Genomic DNA, 10,094 nt, shown 5'->3' with positions numbered 1-10,094 from the left:
CTACTTGGTTTAGGATTGGTTTGCTGTTCATTTTCTAGCTTCTTCAGTTGATCCATTAGTTCTTTGATTTTGGCTCTTTCTTCCTTTTTAATATATGCGTTAAGTGCTATAAATTTCCCCCTTAGCACTGCTTTTGCTGCATCCCATAGGTTTTGGTATGTTGTGTTCTCATTTTCATTCGTCTCTATATATTTAGCAATTTCTCTTGCTATTTCTTCTTTAACCCACTGATTGTTTAGGAGTGTGTTGTTTAACCTCCAGGTATTTGTGAATTTTCTAAGTCTCTGATGGTTATTGACTTCTAATTGTATTCCATTGTGGTCAGAGAATGTGCTTTGAATAATTTCAATCTTTTTAAATTTATTGAGGCTTGTTTTATGTCCCAGCATATGATCTATTCTGGAGAAAGTTCCGTGAGCACTAGAAAAGTATGTGTATCCTGGTGATTTGGGATGTAATGTCCTGTAGATGTCTGTTAAATCTAATTCATTTATCAGATTGTTTAGGTTTTCAATTTCCTTATTGGTCTTCTGTCTGGTTGATCTATCTATAGGAGAGAGTGATGTGTTGAAGTCTCCCACAATTATTGTGGAAACATCAATTGCTTCCTTTAGTTTTGCCAATGTTTCTCTCATGTATTTTGTGGCACCTTGATTGGGTGCATAGACATTTACGATTGTTATTTCTTCTTGCTGAATTGCCCCTTTTATTAGTATGTAGTGGCCTTCTTTGTCTCTCAAAACATCCCTGCATTTGAAGTCTATTTTATCTGAGATTAATATTGCTACACCTGCTTTCTTTTGGCTGTAGCTTGCATGAAATATTTTTTTCCATCCTTTCACTTTCAGTTTCTTTGTGTCCCTGTGTCTAAGATGAGTCTCTTGTATGCAACATATTGATGGTTCATTTTTTTTGATCCATTCTGCGAATCTATATCTTTTAATTGGGGAGTTTAATCCATTTACATTCAACGTTAAAACCGTGAAGGCATTTCTTGAATCGGCCATCTTATCCTTTGGTTTATGTTTGCCATATTTTTCCCTCTCTCTATTAATATCCTTTATTGTACCCATACCGAATCTCTTTAGTACTGAACCTTTCTCCAAGTCTCTCTGTCCTGTCTTTGTTTCTCTGTCTGTAGGGCTCCCTTTAGTATCTCCAGTAGGGCAGGTCTCTTGTTAGCAAATTCTCTCAGCATTTCTTTGTCTGTGAAAAATTTAAGCTCTCCCTCAAATTTGAAGGAGAGCTTTGCTGGATAAAGTATTCTTGGCTGGAAATTCCTCTCTCTCAGAATTTTAAATATATCGTGCCATTGCCTTCTCGCCTCCATGGTGGCTGCTGAGTAGTCACTACTTAGTCTTATGCTGTTTCCTTTGTATGTGGTGAATTGCTTTTCTCTTGCTGCTTTCAGAACTTGCTCCTTCTCTTCTATGTTTGACAGTGTGATCAGTATATGTCTCGGAGTGGGTTTTTTTGGATTTATTCTATTTGGAGTTCGCTGAGCATTTATGATTTGTGTATTTATGTTGTTTAGAAGATTTGGGAAGTTTTCCCCAACAATTTCTTTGAATACTCTTCCTAGACCTTTACCCTTTTCTTCCCCTTCTGGGACACCAATGAGTCTTATATTCGGACGCTTCATATTATCTATCATATCCCTGAGGTCCATTTCGAGTTTTTCAATTTTTTTCCCCATTCTTTCTTTTATGCTTTCATTTTCCATTCTGTCATCTTCCAGGTCACTGATTCGTTGTTCAACTTCCTCTAGTCTTGTACTATGAGTGTCCAGAATCTTTTTAATTTGGTCAACAGTTTCTTTAATTTCCATAAGATCATCCATTTTTTTATTTAGTCTTGCAATGTCTTCTTTATGCTCTTCTAGGGTCTTCTTGATTTCCTTCATATCCCGTACTAGGGTCTCATTGTTCATCTTTAGTTCTTTGAGTAGCTGCTCTAGGTGTGTCTCTTCTGGTCTTTTGATTTGGGTGCTTGGGCTTGGGTTATCCATATCGTCTGGTTTTTTCATATGCTTTATAATTTTCTGTTGTTTTTGGCCTCGTGGCATTTGCTGTCCTTGATAGGGTTCTTTTAGGGTTTGTAGACCAGTTGAAGTCCTTATCTCTAATTTATCAGATCTAGAGCTTCGTGGAGTACACTTTCTCTAACTAACCAGCAGGTGGCGTCCACGAGCCACCTGTTCTCCACAAGCCAGATCTCCCCTGCTTAGCCTATTTGGTGAGTGGGGGAGTGAGTCTTGTGGGGCCCAATTGGTGTCCCAAGCTTGCGTGTGTAGTTGGTGTTGCCTGCCCTGTATGTGGGGCGTGTTTCTGGGCAGTCGGGGAGGGGGGGTGGCCCTAACAATCAAATCTCCCTGATGATCCTAGAGTTTTAAAGCTACTGCAATAGTCTAATCCTTCAGTTCAGTCCTGCCACAGTTTGTCTCTGCCACTGACCCACAAGTCTTTGGTATTGGCGTATGGCTCCTGAGACTTGCAAGTGGGCCCCTCTTCCAGGCTGTGCACCCCGGGTCCTCTGTTGAGGGATGACTGTGCTATGTCACAGGTGAGTGCCGTCCCCCCAGGGCAGTTCTGGGCTGCTGGGCTGTGTTGGGAGGCTCCCAGTCTGCTCCAATGATGGCTGAATGGGGCTCTGTTAATTCACACTGCTCCCCCTTCCCAGCTCTAGGACATTCAGCTGAGGTTGCAGGGAAGGCTAATGTCCACGCCCAGTTTTGTGGTGTGTGCCTGTTATTTGAAGCACTTCCGTCACACTGGGTTGTCTGGGGCAGCTCTGGGCTATGGGGCTGGCGATGGGCAGGAGTGTTTCCTGTCCACCAGGATGGTGGCTGTGAGCGGACACCCCCCTTTTCTTGGGAAGTTGTGTTGTTTAGTGAATTTTCTCAGCCACTGGATTATTGCCTTTTGTCTCAGAGCTCTCTTAGTTCTGCTCTTGACTTGACGTGCCCAAATTTCAATTCTTTGAAGCTTTCTGTATTGAGCTTCTTAGAGTAATTGTTTTAGAAAAAGCAAAAAGGATTTAAAAAAAAAAACAAAAAACAAAAAACAAAAAAAAAAACAAAAAAAAAAAAACGGCCCTCCTCAGAGATCTAATGGGTTATTGAAATGCTAATAGACAAAGCAACCAGGGCCATTAAGGAAAGGTGCCCTGGGCAGAGAGATCAGCCTTGCTTCGGGATTTGCATATGCGCCTCAAGGCCTGATCTCCGCCCTTCCCCTTTCTGTGTTCACCAGAACTCCAAAAATCCTCTGCTTTTACTTTGGAGCTTCTCGTGTTGTTTTCCTTCTATGCCCGTCTCCTCTGTGCTGGGCTGGCTGCTCTCAGAGTCTCTGGTGTCTGGCCTCAGTCTATCTATGGTTGGAGTTTGAATCAGTAGAATGAGTTTCCGATGAGAGCAGCCACTGCAATTCTCCCTTCTCCTTCCTGGAGCTGACAGCCCCTCCTCCCCCGGGACTGAGCCTGGCAGGGAGGGGCGCGGGTCCCCTGGCCGCAAAAACTTACAGATTTCGCTGATCTCAGCAGTTCCACGTTTTCATGAGTGTTGTATGAAGTATGCCCAAAGACAGATTGCTCTGTGGTGTCCAGTCCACGCAGTTCCTGGCTTTTTACCTACTTTCCTGGAGGAGTAACTAAAACATACAGCTCACCAGTCTGCCATCTTGCCCCGCCTCTCTACCATGACTTTTTTACTAACATTTTATGGTTGATCCAGTCCCCTTGGGTTGATCATGTTGAAGACCACTTCAGAAGAGCTGGCTTGTACACAGGAGGACCTCAGTGTGGCTGGGAAGGAGGAAATGCAAGGCAGAAGCTGCTGCTGGATCAGGTGCAGACAGTGCTTCCACTGCTGACACGTGACTTGGAGACTGGGACAAAGTGCTGCTTTCCCCACTCCATCATCACCCCCAACCTCAGGAGAAAGTGTTGGTATGAGTCCGTGGGCTTGCTGCTCTGCACTGGCCACAGGAGGTGGACAGCAGCCTGAAGAAGAGGACATCAGAATGCAGGATGCTCTCTTCCCCATCTGATGCAGGGAAAAGTCATGTCAGCCAGCATGCTTTGGGACCAGTATAAAGTAGAATTGTTTTTCAATGCATTTCATTGAACTTATATCAGTTAAGAATAATCTGAGATCAAGTTTGGGCATTTGCAGTGGTTAGTCAATACTTCACTGGTTGCTAGCTATTGACCATGGTATATTAATTTCTGTTTCAAATGTCGGAGTGCAGTTCATTTAAAAATTACTATTTTCAAGGATGGATAGAAAGAGAAAATTGTGTTTGAGCAGGAACTTTTAGTTTCTAAATGCTTCTGTTTACATTATATGATCACAAAGACATTTCAAGTGGAGTATATCCTGTGAATTACCACATATTTTTTCCTCTACTATAAAGGACGATGTGGCTAATGAAAAATATTTCTATATCTTTTTCCTTTAACGCAAGGAAATAGACTATTGAAATCAGACATCTCTAAGCCCAAGCTGTTTCATGTAGCCTCTTTTTAATATGTGGAAGTTGAAATGCTTTCAAAGTTACCATAAAATTGAAAATATATCATGTGGTTTTAAGGACTGCTCATGGTATATTAATTTATATACTAATTTATTCCAAATTCCATTTATCTTATTTCTCTTGGATTAAAAGCTATTACAGAATTCTAGAGTATTTTAAGAGCCCACAGGAAATTGAATTTTCCCTGTACTTGGTGGCAAACCTTCATTCTCAAGATGCATGTTTGAGGTGGCTCAGCAGATTTATATATTACAATATTTGAAAGAGGAAAGAAAAATTTGCAAATGATGCAGAGATACAATTTTATGAGATTTCTTGGAATTGCCTTCAGTTTTGCTGTCCTATAAATTTGCCATTTAGTTTAAAAACAGTTTGCAAAGATTAGTTCTTTTAAATTAGATTTGTTTTATATTTTGTAAATTGACTATTAACTTAGCAGCTAGTTTAAGTAAGCAGCAGGAGCAGCAGCAGCAGTTTTCTCCAGTCAAACTTACTAATTTTCTGAGATCATTTTCTAGTACCAAGAGCTATGTGTTTCAGGTGGCTTCACTGAGGTATATATTCTCAACTAATTCAGTTTATATTTTGATAGATTTTCCTGGGGTTCAGGCTGGGGGAGTCAGATAATACACACCATATGTTTCACCTCTGTTATGTGTTGCCTAGCTTTTGTCTATGAGGTTAGGGGAAAAAAAAGTATCAGATAGCTGGACATTTCCATATAAATAAAACCCAAAACACAGTGCCAAAAAACCAAAACAAAGCAAAATTCTGGGGATAAACAGCATCCTGATTTCTCTAGGGTCAAGCTACTGAATATTGACAAAACTAGAACAAAAACTCTTCTCTAACTCTTTTCTCTAACTCATGCCTTTTCTAAACAGCATGCTGATTCCATGAGCAATGGAGCACTCTCTTGTTTAGTTCAAATTTGCCTGAATAGTAGAAATTTACCTGGAGACGATTTGATAGTCATGCAAAGCTATACTAACAACAAACGGTCTTTTCAAAAAAAAAAAAAAAAAAATGAAAACCACTCTCTGTTGCCTTTATCTAGAATACTCTAGATAGACCAATGCAGTCCAAGTTCTCAAACCTGCCAATTGCATTTTTCAGAAAAGTTTATCATTCATAATTGGCAAAGATTCAGATATAATTTTTCTCATTCAACTTTTCTCCCTTGACACTACCATATTTCCTTATACAAGTACCTATTTCAGTGAGCTCAATAAAAAACAATTTATAAAGAAAGAAAAAGCCTAAAGAAGTTGAAATAGTTTAAATGATCACTTTGTGCCCAAAATTGTGATGTAAGAAAGTTTGAAAACACAGTGAATGTTAATGAAAATCTATGTATCATCTCAGTCCAAGGATATTTTCAATCTTACATAGTTTAATTTGTAGCAATAAGCATTCTAACCAAAATTATGTACATATATAGAGTGTATATGTATATATATTTATGACTGTCATAAAACCTTATTTTTACATGCTTTTGATTATGATATCTAAAACCATTACATATTATGGTTGGAAGAGCATTGATTCACTCTATGAACATTTTTTTTCAGTGTCCAGAATTTATTTGGTAAAGTGGTAATTTCTGGAGAAACACAAAGATGATAGATGTAGTCTTTGAATTCAAGGAGCTCATAGGTTAACCACGGCAACCTATTTGTGGACTAAAACCCTTTTGCTGACAAAGAAAGCTGATTTTTTCAAGGTGACTTTTCTAGGTATCCTTTGAAAATCTTTTCCCTTTACTTCTGCCTCTTGCTCCCTATTTTATACCCTGAAGACATGAAATATTCATACACGTGTTCAACATCCTTTTATGAGTGCCTATCATGTGTGATTCACGAGGCTGTATACTGGCTTTGGGATGTAAGATGTGATCACTGTCTTCCAGGATCTCTCAGTCTCCAAGGGAAGGCAGGCATGGAATAATTATACTAAAATCATAATAATGCCATGAAAATCAGCACAAAGGGCTGCAAGAGAAAGAAAGAGGAGCCATTAATTTTCCTTCAGGATTGGTCAGAGGGGTCCCAGAGAAATGAATCAAGCACTGTTGCAAAATGGACAAGAGACACGGAAGGCTTCTAAGGGAGGTGATATTTGAGCCAGGACATGAAGGGTAAATAACAATTTTTCAAACAAGAGCAGGGGAAAGGATATTTCAGGCAGAGGGAACAACAGATACATAAAGACAGGTGGGAAATAATACAGCATGCTTGAAGAACAGATGTTCAGAATGACTAGGACTGTAAAATTATATCTGTGGGTCATACAGAGGATTGGATGGGGGGAAGAAGAGTGTTGGTGGGTTTAGGGGATTAAAAGATACATGGGATGAGATTATGAAGATGCCTGTAGGCCATGCTATGGGGTTTGGGTTTTATTCCATGTATAAATGACTGTTCAAAGCTTCCAATAGTAGAGTGATATGATCATAATTGTTTTTATAGGAAGATTCCACTTTTCAGTGATAGATGAGCAGTGTGGGAGATGGAATGGAAAGGAAAGAGGGTGCTTTCTGGAAGACCAGTTGGGTGGTTATCATAGTTGTCTAGATATTTTAATTCTCCAGTATAGGTGGTAGAAAGCAGGGTCTCTGAGTGGACATGCCACAGATTTATACAGATAAATATTTCTCTAGGTGTAAATTCAAAATCATTTTAGAAGGGACCCTGCTTGGCCCAGTTGGGGTCTGGTCTCTGCTTTAGGAACAAAAACAGGGTCACACAATAACAAGGTGTTTACCAGGAGCCTACTCCTGCAGTATGACAGTGGATTTCCCAGAGGAAAGACGTTGTGATCTGGGAAGACAACTCAGTAGGTTTGCACTAGGGAGTGCAGATAATAAATTTATTTGGGGAACATTACGCAAGCTCCTTATGGTTGCAATTTAACCTGGTTTTGGTGACAGATGCAATCAGAACAGGCTGACACAGATTGTCTTCAAATATTTGAAGATGCAGTAGCCTTGTTTAGCTCTCCTTCTAAGGTGAAGATAACATCTTTCAGAAAGCTGGGAAGGGATGGCTTCCAGGAAACCTTCTTCTCTTCGCCTATCTCTCACTGGGAGTAGGGGGTGTTCTACCTTCCTAAATGTATAACTAAGATCTATAGCTTAGAATAGACACTGGGAAATAAATTTAAGAGTTTTATTTTATACACTATTAGTTTTTCATTGCAGTTTTTCAGTGTTTACACAGATATCAAATTTTTATACAGATATCAGAAGTTTGGTTAGAGTGAGGTTTATAACTCTACAGACCTAGGTTCCTAATGCCAAATTACATATATCTTAGCAAATATATTTCTTTTACACTTTGATCCTGCTTGGTATTTCAGTACTGTGTGAGTTTCTCATACATAGTGTATCTAGTTTGTGGATTTCTTGAAGTGGATTTTGAAATTGTTTTTAATCTTAGGTTTAGTTCACTCATTCTCTCAGAGAGATACAGGTCGGGACCCATTTCACTGCCTCTTGTACACCTGGGGAATATACTTGGAAAAATAACCTAAATATAAAGCCAAGTAAGACGATAAGTATCTACCCCACCCCTCTACCCTGCCCCTCAAAATCACACAATATCTTCCAAACATTAGGTTTATTGACACCTTAGAAAAATCTCTTAAACTTTTATACTTCAGTTTTTTCATACAGGAATTTATATGTAAAATAAAAGGTTCTAACATTTTTCAACCGAGGTATAATAGGCAATTTTGGGCAAGATTATTCTTTGCTGTGTGTAAAATAGTATGTGTGGGTAACTCCCAAAGTTTGAAAGGATTAAACACTTGCATCTCAAGCTATTTGTGTCTGGCGTTGCCTAGGAAGTCTCCTCTCTCTGCACAAATGGAGACTTAGTTTGTACCCTAAGCAGTAAGCTACTCTTCCCCCCAAAATTTATTAAACCCTTTTTACATAGATACATGGCACAGAACAAAGAGCAAATGAAGCAGAATTATGTAATAAAACTGATCTCCCAAAGGGAATATAACTACCTTAGATTATACAAGTAAAGACCTAGAACACCCAGCAAAGTCCAGACATATAGAGCTTACATTTACAGAAAACCCTCAAGGAAGCCTTTTGGAGCAACCAGTTGACAAACACTGGTACTTCAAGAGTATAATCTTTAATCAAGGGCATAATCAAGGATGAGAATTTGGAAATTAGAATTCTGAGGCAGAAGGCAGGTATCCCAGTGCAGGGAGCGTATTCCAACTAAAACATGGGATCCAGGCTATACTAGTATCTGTTAGTGGGTATCATCAATGCCTTATTGGTATCATAACTGACTGTGCATCCTTTATAGTTTATTGGGTTTAAGCATGTAGAGTAACCTATATAGTGACTTAATTAAAGGATCTGGGCTCATTCTCTACCAGCCCAATTATTGTCTTCCAAACTCCCCAAGTTAATACCAAGGAGTTATGAAAGATGGCTGAGTGAAGAGCCCCTGACTTACCCCTTGCTTGTATTTTTAAATATGGTGTGGGAAGAAACAACTATCTTCAGTGCCTAGCAGAGTTAGTGCCCAATATAATGCATTTAATCTTCCAGGCTACCTCTTTTCCTTAGGTTAGAGAACCAATTTTATGCTGCAGTCTGTCTGAGAAAGGTCCATCACCTGTAGATGAATACTTAAAGAGATGCAATATCCTGAGGGTAGTTGGCTGCAGGATGATAGTCTAGGATGGGTTTTGAAGCTCCAGATAATGAGAAATTACTGTTCAGAAACATAACTGGAGTTAGAAAAAGACAGATTGGATTATAGTGGTAATCTATGGGAGCTGAAAAACTGTGGGCTTCCAAGAAACTGAAGGTTAGTTCAGGAAAATTCTCAGAGATAAGTCTAAGGATGCTTCAAACTGGGAAGCACAGGAAAAGGGTTAGTCTTGATTTAGTGGGAAGGTCTGGTGCCCAGGAAGACAGAAAGGACATGACTTCCTGGGAGGCCATAGGAGTTGATGCAAATAGCTCTTTTACCAAACACAGTAGATAGCTCTTTTACCAAACACAGTAGATACCAGTAAGGTTGAGCAAACAATGAGAGACAGAGTAACAAAAGGGTCCTCTGGTGGTAGAGTTGATGGCTGGCTGGTGTGGTGACTTAAAGCTATGTACTCCAGAAAAACATGTTCTTAAACTTAATCCATTCCTGTGAGTGTGAACCCATTGTAAGTAGGACCTTTTGTTGAAGTTACTTCAGTAACAGCGTGGCCCAACTGACTCAAGATGGGTCTTAATCCTTTTAGTGAAGGCCTTATAGGGAAGGCCACAGAAAGAAAGCCACAGAGGGAGCAGCTGGAAGCTGAAAGTCAGTGGAACCTGGAAGAGAAGGGAGAGGCCAGGAGAGGTTGCCATGTGCATTGCCATGAGACAGAAAAGTCAAGGACCAAGGATTGCCAGCAGATAGCCCCTCAGTGCTGTAGTCTTCTGAAGAAAACATGCATTGCCTTGATGACGCCTTGATTTTGGACTTCTCCTAGCCTCAAAACCAATAACCAATAAATTTCCATTGTTTAAGCATGATATTTGCTTTAGAA

Source organism: Choloepus didactylus, chromosome 11, assembly GCF_015220235.1.
Source record: "Choloepus didactylus isolate mChoDid1 chromosome 11, mChoDid1.pri, whole genome shotgun sequence".
Lineage (NCBI taxonomy): Eukaryota > Metazoa > Chordata > Mammalia > Pilosa > Megalonychidae > Choloepus > Choloepus didactylus.
This window is presented reverse-complemented; position numbering follows the sequence as displayed.